The 15,025-nt window shown below is 45.6% G+C and overlaps 1 protein-coding gene across 4 annotated transcripts in view; it reads left to right on the forward strand.

Annotated features, from left to right (window-relative positions):
- RCOR1 (REST corepressor 1) overlaps window positions 1-15,025 on the forward strand; it is a 127,066-nt gene that overhangs the window by 68,653 nt on the left and 43,388 nt on the right. The gene's annotated exons all lie outside the window — the stretch shown is intronic.

The raw sequence follows: 15,025 nt of genomic DNA on the forward strand, positions 1-15,025 counted from the left end.
TGGTTCCCTCTAATATCAAACGTGGCTCAATCAAGTCCATATCATGCTTTATCAAACGATGCTGAAAATTTTGTCCAATCAGCTCTGGTAGTTACAAATGGTAATACAAGTTCAGTGGGCCTCTGGGTGCTGAGAACCATTGTCTGCAACATGTCATTTCCCCTAGTTTGGGCTGGTGAGTGAGGGGGGCGGCTGCAAAAGGAACACGTGCTCCTGTGAATAGACCACTTCCCACTCTGATAAACTAGCTTCTCCTACTCTGGCTTCTATGAAGCTGGAACCAGCCAATTTCCATCTGGAGACTTTGTCCTCACAAAGCCTGTGGTGTGTTGCTCTCACTATAAGCTCTGTCTTCCAGCAGTCACAGCTATGGGCAGCTCCTCAGCATGATTCTGACTTGTCTTCCCCTTTCAGCCAAAGCAGTGAATAGTGATACTTCCTTTTTGCCTAAGTGACATTCTTCAAGGAGGTAGCTAGGAGACAAATTGTCCATTTCTCCTGCTTTTGTACTGGTTATAAAGGGTCAGCATGATTCCACACTCTAGTGACAGGCTTCATTATCAGCAACAATAATAATGAACTGTAATTTAACCTTATGGCAAGTCCACTTCTACAGGCTCTCTGCAAGCAGTGGCCTGTCCCTCCCACCACTTCCCCATGACACACGCGCACGCACCTTCCCACCCACCATGCTCTGGAATAATGAAATTGTTCCAGGAACTATTTATGTAGCCTGACTTTAGTATGATGCCTTTATTAGCTAGCGTTCCTGGTATGACGGGACCTGAAATACTGGTCTTTGGAAAGCTCCTGTCTAAACTTCTGTGAAAATCCAGCTGAGGATGGAGAATGGGGTAAATTAGACAGCATGGGAGGGATTTTGAACCATGTGCCTAAGTTTGGAACTCACAACTTGGTTAGGCTTTCGCTGTGAGAACGCCCATATGTGCCTTTTGAGGTTAATTGGCACTGAGTAGCTGTCTGAGCTTGCAGTAGATAGCACAGAGGTGGGCAAACTATGGCCTGCGGGACCGTCCTGCCTGGCCCCTGAGCTCCTGGCCCGGGAGGCTAACCCGCGGTCCCTCCCCCGCTGTACCCCCTTCCCTGTAGTTACGCCGCCACGTGGGAAGCGTGGCTTGCACCCCTCTCAGGTGAGCCCACCTCTCAGGCTTTCCAATAAGCCTGTCCTGTCACTCTGAGCAGCATGTTAAGGGGTGGGGTGGGGGGTTGGATAAGGGGCAGGAAGCCCCGGGGGGCAGTCAGGGGACAGGGGGCGGTTGGGTGGGGTGGAGGTTTGGGGGGAGAGGGGGAGAGTCAGGAGATAGGGAGCAAGGGGGTTGGATAGGGGGTGAGGTCCCAGGGGGGATGGACAGGGAGCGGGGGAAGATTGGATAGGGCAGTTAGGGATGGAGATCCCGGGAGGGGGCGGTCAGGGGACAAGGAGTGTGTGGGGGGGGTTGGATGGGTTGGGGGTCCGAGGGGGCCTGTCAGGAGGTGGGGGTGTGGATAGGGGTTGGGGCAGTCAGGGGACAGGGAGAAGGGTCTGTTGGGGCAGCGGGGGTGTCCCAGGGTCTGTTGGGGCGGGGGTTCCTAGGGGACAAGGAGCAGGGGCTGTTGGATGGGTCAGAAGTTCTGAGGGGGGCAGTCAGGGAGCGGATAGTGGGCAGGGGCCAGGCTGTTACGGAGGCACAGCCTTCCCTACCTGGCCCTCCATACTGTTTTGCAACCCCGATGTGGCCCTTGGGTCAAAAAGTGTGGCCACCCCAGAGATAGCGGGTACTGGCTTTGAGTGTCTGTCTTTGAGTGTTTGTCCCTCTGTGTCGAGCACTTCAGGTTACATGTGCTTTGTGTGCCCAGGACTGGTGATTTTTTTGATTTTTTTTTTTTCTGTCTGGTCCATGCATGTGCTCCTGCTCTCCTGATGCTCTGCACCAAGGTTGTAAAGGGTGCTGCCAGACCACCTCCATCTTAGTTCCTTCTTACTTCTGATGGTCTAGGATGGAGCTTCAGCGTTCATGCTGAATACTTCAGCTTCTCTCTGTAATCTGTTTTTTAAAAGTCTAAGTTATGACATAACTATAAAATGTTAAGGGTTTGGCTCCCTATTTTGTTTCCCTCTGGGACATAGAGCCATTGGTATACACTGCCCTTTCCAGCCCAGCCTTGGCCTTCCAGCTGGTTGTGGGGCAGTTTGCCAAGGCTCCCCAGCTTCAAAAGTTGCATAAAGTGCTACAAATCCTTCCCAGTCATGGACATCCCTGACATCGGTTTGTATTGCCTGGGGAAAACCAGTGCACCTAGAAGAGACATGAGCTACAGGTTGTTCCCGAATAGAACCTAAGCAGTCAAGGGAATTTTGACTCCAAAAGTTCTTCATGGAAGACACCATGAAGGTGGGAATAACCTCTGAGTGGGGGAAAAGCCCCTGTACTTCGGCCTGAAGAAGGCAAGAGTGACCTCTTTTCTTTGGACCCAGGCAGTTCCAAGACCTCTGAACCCCCACCGAGAGACTCTGGAGAGCAGAACCAGGGCATGCAGGGGGAAGAGGGAGACAAGTGCTTCCACAAGGCCCAAGGCCTCTAAATAGACACAGACACCGATATCCCCTCCCTTATCAAGTCATTGGGAGGTTTGCGCTCCAGAGTTGTGACTGTCCAGGAAGGCCTGGACTTGGACATCTTTGAAAGGCAAAACAGCAGCACCTCTCCAGACATTGATGCCCATCACGGGGACTTCAGCTGGTGCCGATATCTCTGTGGTACCCTTTACCATCTAACCTGTAAGTAGGGGTCAAGCCAAACAGTCACCGGTACTGGCAACAACTAGAGGCAGGTCAGCACGTTCTCCTCTGTTACCAGCGACTCTCCTTCTAGATCTGGAAGCAGAATCCTTGGGATTGGAAGAGGACTATGACTAGGTCCCTACCAAATTCATGGTCTGTTTTGGTTAATTTCATGGTCACAGGTTTAAAAAAATTATAAATATCACAGTTTCAGATATTTAAATCTAAAGTTTCATGGTATTGTAACTATGGGGGTCCTGACCCCAAATGGGGACATGGGAGGGACAAGGGGTTCACAAGCCTATTGTAGGGGAGTCATGATATTACCACCCTTACTTCTGTGCTGCTGCCTTCAGAGCTGGGCAGCCGCTGGCTGGGCACCCAGCTGTGACGATGGTGCCACCGCCAGCAGCAGAGCAGAAGTAAGGTTGCTCATACCATACTGTGCCACCCTCACTTCTGTGCTGCTGCTCCTAGCTGCCTTCAGTGCTTGGCTCCTGGCCAGCTGCCGCTGCTTTCTGGCTCCCCAACTCTGTGAAATCTGGTCTCTCTTAGCCAGATTTCACAGGGGAGATCAGATTTCACGGTCCATAACGCATTTTTCACGGCCATTAATTTGGTAGGGCCCTATCTATGACAGAAGACTGCATCTGGACTATGCCGAAGGGATCCCTTGAGGGGATTGAACCCGGATGGAACCGTGGGAGTCTCCAGGGTATCTCACTAGTCTCATGCTACAGAATACCCTGGTCTCGTTCCTCCCCCCACTCCCTCAAATACCCACTGGTACCAATCTGGGGGGCCTGGTACCAAAAGATTGAGATCCTTCAGTGGCAGTACTGGGGCCTGAAAGATCCAAGAGACTACCCAATATACCCACCTCGTGAGGCCAGGGACCCAAGGAGATCCAGGGCTCCAAGGAAAGAGGGAGGAGTAGCTTCTTCAGCCTCCTCAAGCAGTGAAGAAGAGCAACAGGAACAGGAGGATTATGCCGGTGACATTATCCTTGTCTTCCCCATACGAGGCAGTGATCCCAGCTTTACCACCGTGCCCTGATGATCCTAAGGCTTTCCAGGTCTTCCTCAAGAGAGTGGCAGAGTCACTTCACATTCCCCTGGACAAGGTCCTGGAAGGGCCAGACAAACGGCCGGGCACTTTACGTTGTTCGGTTCTGAGTGGTGTGGCCCTTTCTATTAATGAGGCCATCCTGGAACCAGCCAGGACTCTTCAGCAGACACCCACCAGGTTCGCACCAATATCCAAATGGGCTGAAAAGAGAGAATTATTTTGTATCCACGAAAGGGTCAGAGTACCTACTCTCTCACCCATGTCACAAATCTTTGGTAGAGTCAGTGGTCACTGAGCATAGCAGACAGAGGCAAGCCAGGTCTGCACCGCATGAGAAGGAAGCAAAGAGGATTGACCTCTTTGGGAGACAGATGTATGCCTCGACTTCCCTGCTGTTTTAAGTTTCAAACTGCAGAACTTTGATGGCTAAATATGATTTTATCACGTATGACAAATTGGCAGCTTTACCGATAAAGTGCCTTAGAACTTGAGACCAGTTTTGGCCCCGATTAGTGAAGTAAAACTGATAACAAGGTTGTCACTTCAGATTGCCATAAGGGCAGCGAACATGGCAGCGAGGTCCATGGCAACAGCTGTGATGGTGAGACTCTCATCGTGGCTCTCCTCCTCAGAAATTCTAGAGGAGGTTCAAAGCATGGTCGAAGACCTTCCATTTGAGTGTGTCATACTGTTCAGAGCAAAGATGAATGAGTCTCTCCACTCGTTGACCGTCTCCTAAATCGCACTTAATTTGCCAGATACTGACACACCTGCAACCACTAGAAAATCCAGTGAGCTGTAATTCGGATGACCAGTCCTGCCTGCCTTTTATCATCAGCTGCAGTACGAATAGCCATGCAAGCATCAAAGCATGCATAGAAAGCGTGCATAGGGTCAGTCGTATTTCACTTCCCAACCACCAATTTCAAAACTGGCCTTTTTGACTGGGCTTTTGAAAGCTATGGGCTGACTGTCTCTCTGGATCTGCATGGCCCCTTTCTGAGGTAGTGGGGAAAGTTGGCCTTCGGTGTGCCTGGACAGAATCATAATAGACAGAAGAATTACTAGCAATTGTCTTCTCAGGGTATACGATCCAGTTCTCTTCCTTTCCTGTCCTCTTTTTTGGGGACTCCACTCATGAGAGGATTTTTCTGCAGGAGCCCCCTTTATTTTCTTGATGTGGAGCACGGGGCAGCGGTGTGGGGGCCATGCATGGACCAAATGGCACTAGTGGGGAAAAATCTCTAGTCTTGGGTGCATAGAGCACATATGCAATCTGAAGTGCACTATGCATAGGGACAACACCTCTCAAAGAACTCAAGTTACTTCAAGGTGAGTAACCCATCCTTTACTGACCATAGCTGCCTTTTTCACTAACAAATTTACACACTTACCTTATTGTGCCAAAAATCAGTTTCCAAAAAGGTCCTTATTGACCGGCTGATCCACTCTTAGTGCCATATGCTGCTTAACTTTGGGTGTATGAGAAGAGGTGATAGGACATTCCTAGGTTGAGGCCTAGAGTCTTTGTATGGGGACTGCAACACTTTGAATGAATTGCTTTCCGTTCTGCTGCCCGTAATTGGGGAATACCAAATTATTTTTCAGACCAATGAGATCCTGGTGAAGGAAAAAGGTATAAGAGCCATATCCTGGATCAGACTAATGGCTGACTTAATCCAGAATCCTCACCCAAATAGTACCTGAAACCATACATAATCTTAAGGAGAAATGTGCCACATACAAAAACAAACCCCAACCCCATAGTACACAACCTGGCAAGAACATGCCCATGAGAGGAAGCTTTTTCCAAAGGTAATTTAGTTATTGACTCATGTTCTGAAGCATGGGGATTAAGATCAGATATACGTTTTTACCCTGTTTAATGTAACTATGTGGATGTTGCCATTATGCACATCATTTCCAGGTAGGAATTGAAGTTAATTGAGGGTATGTCTTCACTGTTTAACTTGGGTGACTGGTGCCCAAGAGCACAGAGCCACGCTGCAGAGCCCTACCCGAGTTACAATGCACTCACGAGTGCTGCATTTATCCAGGTGTGTTGCGAGGACTTCTGGGGGCATATTCCATGGTGTTTTGTGCTGCAGTAAGTTGATCTGCTCTGGTTCTTTCCTATTGAATTGTGGGAGAACTTGTCTGTTCTTTTGGGCACATGGGGGAATTCTGGGAAGGCATTGGAGGGTTGTCAACACTTAAGTGACTTTTAGCTTGTGCTGTGAGCTGCAAAATGGGCAGGTTACCAGCCCGAGTGAAAGCAGAACCCAAGCTTCAACTTGCATCCCCTTCTGGACCAGCTTGCCCAGGTTGGAATCCACACAACATGGGTGAGAAGGTTTTGTGTTTTGATGGGAGTGGGAATAGGAGCAGCACGTTGGACTAACTCTGGAGCGAAAACATGCTTTAAGGGGCTCTCTATCTTTCTACGCGGGGATGAAAACGTTTTTAGAGTTGGAAATTTGACTTAACACCATGAGTTTAGTCAGACTGTTATTTACAATGGGAATAATAGCATAATGTTTAAAACACATATGTAGCACCTATCATCCCAAAGAGTCCTAAACTGCTGTCCACCTCAACATGAACCTCACTCGCTAGTTAGGCAGATACCACCCCTGGGGTGGAATCTGGCAGCCATACTATAGTCGTGGCCTTTTAAAAACTTGCCACTTTTGTCTAGGTAATAACTATGTTTACCTCAGCATCTTCAGTATTCCCTTGTATTTCCCTATACTTAGTATAGCTATCTCCAAATACTGAGGTTATTTAACTGCAAATATTTCTTGACACTTACCCTAGGCCTAGTCTACACTAGAAAAATGTTGGTAGTATGGGATATACTGACAAATCCTTCTAGTGTAGACTTAGTTATATTGGCAACAAAATGTTCTTACCCGGGGTTCTCAGACTTTTGTGACCCCTTCCACACAGCAAGCCTCTGAGTGTGACCCCCCCCCCATACATTAAAAACATATATATATAGAGAGAGATATATATGTGTGTGTGTGTGTGTGTGTGTGTATTATATATATAACACCATTATAAATGCTGGAAGCAAAGCGGGATTTGGGGTGGAGGCTGACAGCTTGTGACCTCCTATGTAATAACCTTCTGATCCCCTTCGGGGTCCCGACCCCCAGTTTGAGAACGCCTATTCTTACCATTGTAGTGTATGCTGGTTTGGTGAGTGACAAGCTATATTTCCTTCTCTTGCAGCTGTCTTGTGACGATAAATACATTAAAGATTGTGACACGTTTTGAGACCTACTGTGAAAAACACTATATAAGAGAGGTGATATTATTCTGGCAAAAACACTTTTGCACCTGTAACTGTGTCTACATCAGAGTTTTTACTACTATAACCGTACTGTTAAAGTCATATCCCTCACTGCCACTGCTGTACCAGTAAAAGTTTCTAGTGTGAGTGTACCCCTAGATATATATGTGTATATACACCAAAAAATACTACATTAAAGAAAAAAATAGCAAATGAATGGCTAAGTCGTGCAATTAACAGGTATTTGTATTGGTTAGCTTTTTAGTGAGCATCAATTAGAAACATAAATACAGTTTGGGCAGTGTGGCCACCTTCAGTTACATGGTACCTGAAGTTAAGTAGATACTAGCAAAAACAAAGAACCCTGAAAACATTATTGATGTTTTAAAACCACAAAAAATGTCCCTTCACATGTCTACCCTACAATCAGAGGTCTGACTGCAGCACGTGTAGACGTACCTGGGCTAGCTCAGGTACCAACAGCAGTGAAGTTGCAGCAATGCAGACTTTGCTGTGGGCTAGCTACTCAAGTAGGTACCTAGAATCTTTGGCAGGCTTGTGCACCCCACACTGAAGTCTCCATGGCTGCGGCTTCATTGCTGTTGATATTTACGCTAGCTAGATTAAAGCAAATTTAGGAATGTCTGTACATCCTGCAATCACACCTCTATTTGCAAAGTAGACATGCCCTCCATAGCTCAGGGCTTGTCTAAGCAGTGTTTTGTACTGCTATAGCTAGATTAGTTTTAAGCCCTGTCTATGCTAGAAAAGTTTTGCTGGCATAAGCTATACCAGCAAAAACTCTGAGTGGAGATGCAGTTTTTGCCGATATAAAAATTCTTTTGCTGGTATAGTATTAATCAGTTTTCCGAGACATAAGCTATAACAGCAGAAGACCTACTATGCTTGTGTAAACTGGGCCTACGCTAGAAACTTAAGCAGGCGTTGCTATGTCAGTGGGGGGGGGGGGAGAAATCACCCCTAACCAACATAACTATGTCAGTATGAATATTAAACTTGGACCAAGCCTCAGAAACTGATATGGCTAAAACTGGACAACCCCCTAGGGAGGATGCAGTTATACCAGTATAAAGATGTTTAAAGCAGTCCAAAACCTGTGTGTAGACCAGCCCTCATCATTCTTGTGACATCAGTCATGACTTTATGCGTTTCACTTATCAGTCTTCTAGGGCAGAGAGAACATTTTAATTTAAATAAAGTGTGGGATTTGGGTCATTTTGGGGAATAAAATATTTTACTCCTGCTGGAATTCTGTGCCACTGCACAGTGCAGAATTTGCGCAGAATTAATGTTCCCTACAGAATTTTATTTTTTCACACAACTTGTGATTTCCACTAAAATGCTTTCTTTTTCCAGTTTTGTGTGTTTCAAATGTATTTGTTACATACAGTGGAACCCTGATTATCCAATTTAACTGGAACTGGGGCCAGATTGGATAACCAAAAATCTGGATAAACTGGAAAATGGGTGGAGGGGCTCCCACTGTCACCCCCTGCCACCCAGGACCGACAGTGGGAGCCTCAGCTGACCTACACTTTCTGAATCATGTTTGTTGCCTGTATTGTTACATACATACTTGCTGACAGGTATTTTGAATAAATTACCAAAATAATAGAAACTGTTGTGATTATATAGTATTATTTTGACAAATAAAATACACAGAATTTTGCAGAATTTAAAACTGTTATGCACAGAATTTTTAATCTTTTGGAGCAGAATTCCCCCAGGAGTAATCTTTTTCAGGACTTCTGTAAACAAATCCTTTTTATTGATATTCCTCCCCCCCCCCCTTTTTTTTTTTTTTGCAGGTCTCCTCTAAACTTGAATGTACTTTTCTGTTTCCCTTTTTAAAATGTTTTGTGGCCACAAGGTGGCATAATTGCTTTACTAATGGTCTGTGCTGCAGTTTGGCCAGTACTGGGAGACGCAGCAATGCTGTTGTTCATTTTTATAGCAAAGGGTGTTTGGGGTTTTTTTTCTGTTTCCATCACATTTTTGAGTTGAAAATTTATTTCATATTTTGTGTATGAATGATCCACATTCGATTTATTATACAAAATAGATTTATTCTGCATCTTTTTGGTGGAGGAGGAAAAAATCTACAGCTACAATCAAAATCTTACACGGTCTAGCATTGATCAAACAGTAGGAAGCACACTACAGCAGACTGCTAAGGCTGCTGCTGTGTCCTTATTTCACCCTGTTCTCTCAGGGTATTACATCACGTAGTATGCAAAGTGTTCAGAGTCTCCTGCAGTACCTCAGTAAAAGGGGTGAATTGAGGTTACAGTCGCAGCTCTACCTCTGCATTCTCTTTGCTTTCTCCAGGTTTTCTCTCTCCTGCAAACCCTGTCTGGGGTCCATGGTTCTTCTAGGCATGAAGTGACATTTGTGAAGCTGTCAGGAAGCAAATATTTATTTTGGGGACAATTCCACAGAAATATGTCCTCTATGGAGTGTTGTTTTATATTTGATGGAATGTGCCCAGGAAAAAGCTGCTTCCAAGCATTTCCTATCTTTCAGATAATAGACCCTTAAATAAACATTCCCTTGTTATGTATTTAAAATCATTCAAATCTTTGGTCTTAGAGTTGGGACTGTAATGAGGAGCAGTGCAGCTATTTATTCCAATCCCCGTCCTTCTAGCAGCTAACAAAGTCTCCTTTAGTGCCTGTGCATTACTGAATAATACCCACAGTACTTAGGCAGCTAGCTAGCTAAAAGCCAGGACATGCAGTATAGGTGGAGATAGGGTTTCCAGTGAGATTAAGGGAGACGTGCACCGGTGGGAAACCTAGCAAGTATCCCCTCCCCCCCCCCCAGATGCTGGGGGACTGTCTCTTCCCTTTCTCTCCTTCCCCACTGATGTTGGGTTGGGTGCAACCTGTCCATTTCCTTCAGTGCGTGCCCTAACAGCTCCCACTTGCACTGGAGAGAGGTGATTAGCAAGTGTCTAAATGTTTCCCACTTTTTTCTGCCTGCAGCATACAGGCAGAGCTGGGTGCCATTAGCAGGAGCATTTTTCTCTTCCAGCCTTTTATGCCTGACCATCCTCCTGGGAGGTGGAGGGAACAGACGAATTGGGCATGGATAGCTGCAGACTTGGGATCTTTGGATAAGCACATGCTTCCCACCCTGTGTGCTGGCCAGAGCAGAACATTTTGAGGGGGGTGAGTTTGCTCTTATGCATCAGCCAAGCACAAAATGCATGAAAGGAGGAGCCTTCTTAAAGATGTACAGGAATCTTCCTTTTACACAATCTGGTTTCTAATAGCAACAAGGGCCCTCATAGGAATCAGACACTTCATTTGTCACATAACTGTAATTTCTTAAGCATCATTGTCTTGGTCTACACTGGAAAGTCTGGCTGGCATAGTTATGTCCGTTAGGCCATGGCTCTCAACCTTTCCTGGCTACTGTACCCCTTTCAGGAGTCTGATTTGTCTTGCGTACCCCCCACATTTCACCTCACTTAAACTACTTGCTTACAAAATCAGGCATAAAAATACAAAAGTGTCACAGCACACTATTACTGAAAAATTGCTTATTCTCATTTGTACTATATAGTTATAAATCATTTGGAATATAAATATTCTACTTACGTTTCAGTGTATAGTATAGAGCAGTATAAACAAGTCATTGTCTATCTGAAATTTTAGATTGTACTGGCTTCGCGCGTGCTTTTTACGTAGCTTGTTGTAAAACTAGGCACACATCTAGATGAGTTGAGTACCCCCTGGAAGCCCTCTGCATACCCCCCAGGGATCCATGTGCGCCTAGTTGAGAACCACTGAGTTATGCCATGTCTAGACTACAGAATTCTCGACCTAACTTACATCTGCCTAAAGCCACTGCAGGTATTAAATTGCTTGTGTGTGTGTGTGTACAATTGGGTCCTTGTGTCGGTGGTGTATGTCCTCACCAGGAGTGCTTGTATCGATTGTATTGCCATTGTGGGATAGTTCCTAAAAGCCAGTAACAGTTGACATAAGCAACACAGTGTTACACTGACACTGCGTCAACCCAGTTACATTGACTGTGCCTCTGCGCCGCTCAGGGAGGTGGTGTTACTAAATCGGCGTAGAGGGGCACTTATGTCTGGGGGAGCCAAATTTAAGCGAAGACCCTTCCACAGCTAGGTTGACACAAGGCAGCTTATGTCGATCTAACCCTGTACTGTACACCAGGCCTTAGGAGTGTGACCCTGTCCCTGCAACAGGCATAGTTGTGCTGGCAGAAGCCCTAGTACAGACACAGGGTAGGTCTACACTTAAAATACTACATCGGCACAGCTGCGCCACTGTAATGCTTTAATGAAAATGCTCTGTGCTGAGGGGGAAAGAGTTCTCCCATCAGCATAGTTAATCCGCCTTTCTGAGAGGCTTCATGAGAAGCCCTCCTGCTGACATAGCGCTGTCTACACTGGGGGTTAGGTCAGTATAATTATGTCACTCAGGGGTGTGAAAGTCTGTAGTGTAGACCAGACCACAGTTATACTGGCAAAAAGGCAATGTGCTAGTGTAGCCTTGGCTGTGTCTACACTGGAAAGGCTACAGTGGCACAGCTGCAGCAACAACAGGTTCCATTGCTGTAGTAGATCCATCTCTGAGAGGTGGGTAGGTAGCTAGGTCGATGGAAGAACTCTGTTGACCCAGTGCTGCCTATGCTGGAGCTTAGGTTGGATTAACTATGTCTCTTAGGGGTGTGAGTTTTTTTCATAGGCCTGAGTGATTAGCCAGGTTGACCTAACTTTATAGTGCAGACCAGCCCTTAGGGTCTGTCTACGCTTCAAGCAGAGGTCTGACTGCCACACGTGTAGACATACCTAAACTAGCTTTAGGACTTGTCTTTGCTGAGAACTTACATTGGCAGAGCGACGTCCTTCAAGGGTGTGAGAAGTCCCCCTGAGAGATGTAGCTATGTCAACCTAACCCAAAGTGTAGACAGTACTAGGTCGCTGGAAGAATTCTTCTGTCGACCTAGCTGTCCCGTCTCGGGGAGGTGGAGCGCCTACGCTGACAGGAGAACCTTTCAGTCGGTGTAGGTAGTGTCGATGCTACAGAGGCGCCACTGCAGCAATTGAAGTGTAGACATACCCTCAATCTAGCCATTTTGGGTACCAAAGCTAGTTCAGGTACGTCTACACATGCTGTAGTCACACCTATGATTGTGGTGTAGGCACGCTCTTGAACACAATAGACTAGATTCCTCCTTGTTGTAACCACTCAGGTCACGGGTTACACTAGAAAGGAATGTGGTGCAGTAGTTCTATAAAGAAACCACTAGAATGTGCCTGCACTGTTTTTACAGCACAGCTTGTACTCAGCAAACTTCTGTTAGTCAGGTCTGGTTGCTTACATACTAACAGCAGCCAGCAGATTTTTCACGTGCATACACACACCCCTCACCTAAAGTCTTCCCTTCCTGGGAAGTCCTGCAGCAGGAGAGGTAGTCTCTCAAGTAGCTAGGGAGAGTTCCATGGTGGGCTTTCCATCTCAAGATGGAGACTGTGGGACCTGGATTCTGTACTGAATGAGGAAAGCACTGGTGAGATGGGTTCAGAGGGGTCTGCACTGCTAAGCAGAGGAGCTCCTATGCTTTGTACCGTTGAGGCTTTTTCAGGGTGAGTGGCTTAAATCCCAAGGAGGAGTTACAGTAATTGAGCTTGGAGGTTGCAAATGCCTAGATCACTGTGGGCAGGTCCAAGTCTTCCAGAATGCTGTGGAATTGTGTGACAAGGCCAAGATGGAAGTGTGTATGTTTTTGTGCGGCATATGTGGGACTGTAGCAATTCAAGTATCTGGTAATACTGAGGAGTTGAGTCTAAAAGGATTCAATGAGTGATTCAAGTCCATAAGCAATAGCATGGTCCTACTTAATGCAAAGGGTAATACCTGCAAGATAGGAGCAAAAAATCTAGAATTGCCCAACACCTCTGAACCCTCAAAGTGTGAGCTCCAAAGAAAGAGTGAGCTAATACTTAGATGAGAAATGGCAGGCAGCATGAACTAAGTGGCCTCATTCACTGCTTGCAACTTCCTGGTTTATTGGCACAATAGATTATAACCCCCCCCCCTCCCTCCCACCATGCCCTTTCAGTATATGAAAGTTGCTATTCTACTGTTTGTTTTCCTCTCCTCTTCCTCCCTTCCCTTTGTCCTTCTTCCCCGGCACGCACCCACACCCATACCCTGTGCCTCCTGGCCAGCGTCCTGGTGTGATGCCCCTAGCAATTTGCTTCACCACATACTGAGTTCCTCTATAAAGTGACGAAGTTCTATTAATGTTGCTATTGCTATAGTGACCCCTCTTCCTGTCCTTTTTAGCTAGGTTTATAGAAAAGACCTTAATGAATGGTTTAAAAAAAATGTGTTTTGAATTGCTGTAGCTGTTAAAATGTTAATTTATTGGAAGGGAGAGCTCTTTAAATCTCCAAGGAGAAGAAATTAAGGATAAAAATGGTGAAATAATATCTGGAACTATAGATCTTTCCTCACTCAAAGAGCCAGTTACTGCTGCAATCCTTTACCCAAGTGATTGGCGTTCCCAAGAGCTTAGTACTATCTCTAGAACTTAACTGTTTTTGTTGGGCCTTAAGGCAAAGTACTTAATGAATCGCATAGAAAATATCTACATTAAGAAAAGTTAAGGGTGCATAGTCAGACACTCAAGCTGGGAAACATCCTAATTAAGGTTTCCTGTGTAACCCTAATTCTGCCCACTTGTGTGCTTGGATTGCGATATGCTCTTAATGGGATGTGATCACAAAATTTCCACAGGACTCCTCTCTCATTCGGGGGGCAGGATGGATGGTGCTTGGGGAATGATGCAACTGTACAGTATTTTTCAGTTTGTGGCCTCATGCTTTACTTACTGCACCCTGTCCAAGCTGCACTGAATATGGAACTGTTTGTTTTCTCATGGGCTTTTCCATGGCACTCATCACTATAGTAACCAGCTGCTTCACAAAGATTAATGAAATTATTTTTGCAGTGCCCATGAGTTTTTAGAAAGGTATTGTCCCAATTTTACAGATGGGGAGCTGAGACATGGATATCTAGGCCAAAATTAAGGGTCTACTAATATTGGGTGCCTCACTAAAGATGCTTAGGTTTGAGATATAGATATATATATTTTCCCCTTCTTCAAAAGCTGCTCAGCCCTCTCCATTCTTGTTGATTTCACTTGAAGAGCTCAGCATATCTGAAAACCAGACCTTAGGTGTTCCAAGATGAGCATCCAGAAAACAAGGAACCAACAGTTAGTTGAAGATTTTTGAGTTAAGTAATTTGTCCAGCAAGTAAAAAGCTTGTGACACAGCCAAAGAGAACAGAATTCAGGCAGGTGCATATCCTTTCTCTTTTTGCAGTCCCCTTGCCACTTTACTAATCACCTTTTAACTTCAGCTGCAAATCACAATAGTCCTATAAACAACTACCTGATTTGCCATCCATCCTATTCATGAAATGAAGCAGGAGTCCTTTGTGGTTATTAAAACAAACAAATGGTGATTGTCCTTAAAGACTGTGTATTGTGATACATGAGCAAAGGGACAGAATTAGGTTATATGAGCAAGACTAAATTAAATATCTTTGCTGGTTGAAACCCTCAGCTGTTTCTGGCCATGAAGAATGCAGTCTTATGGACTGATTCTTGCAAGAGCCTAATGGGAAAGTATTAGAACAGGATACCGTGTGGTTCTTTTTTGTTGCTTGCATGTTTTTTAAATATAACTAACTCTTTCCCCAAGTTCTGTACAGGGGATGTGAAGTCCGTTACTGGGCAATAGGTGAATGATATGGGTAATAATTAACCATTAGCCTCCTCCCTGTTTGGACTCAAAGCAGCTGAATTTTATA

Source organism: Lepidochelys kempii, chromosome 6 (assembly GCF_965140265.1).
Source record: "Lepidochelys kempii isolate rLepKem1 chromosome 6, rLepKem1.hap2, whole genome shotgun sequence".
NCBI lineage: Eukaryota > Metazoa > Chordata > Testudines > Cheloniidae > Lepidochelys > Lepidochelys kempii.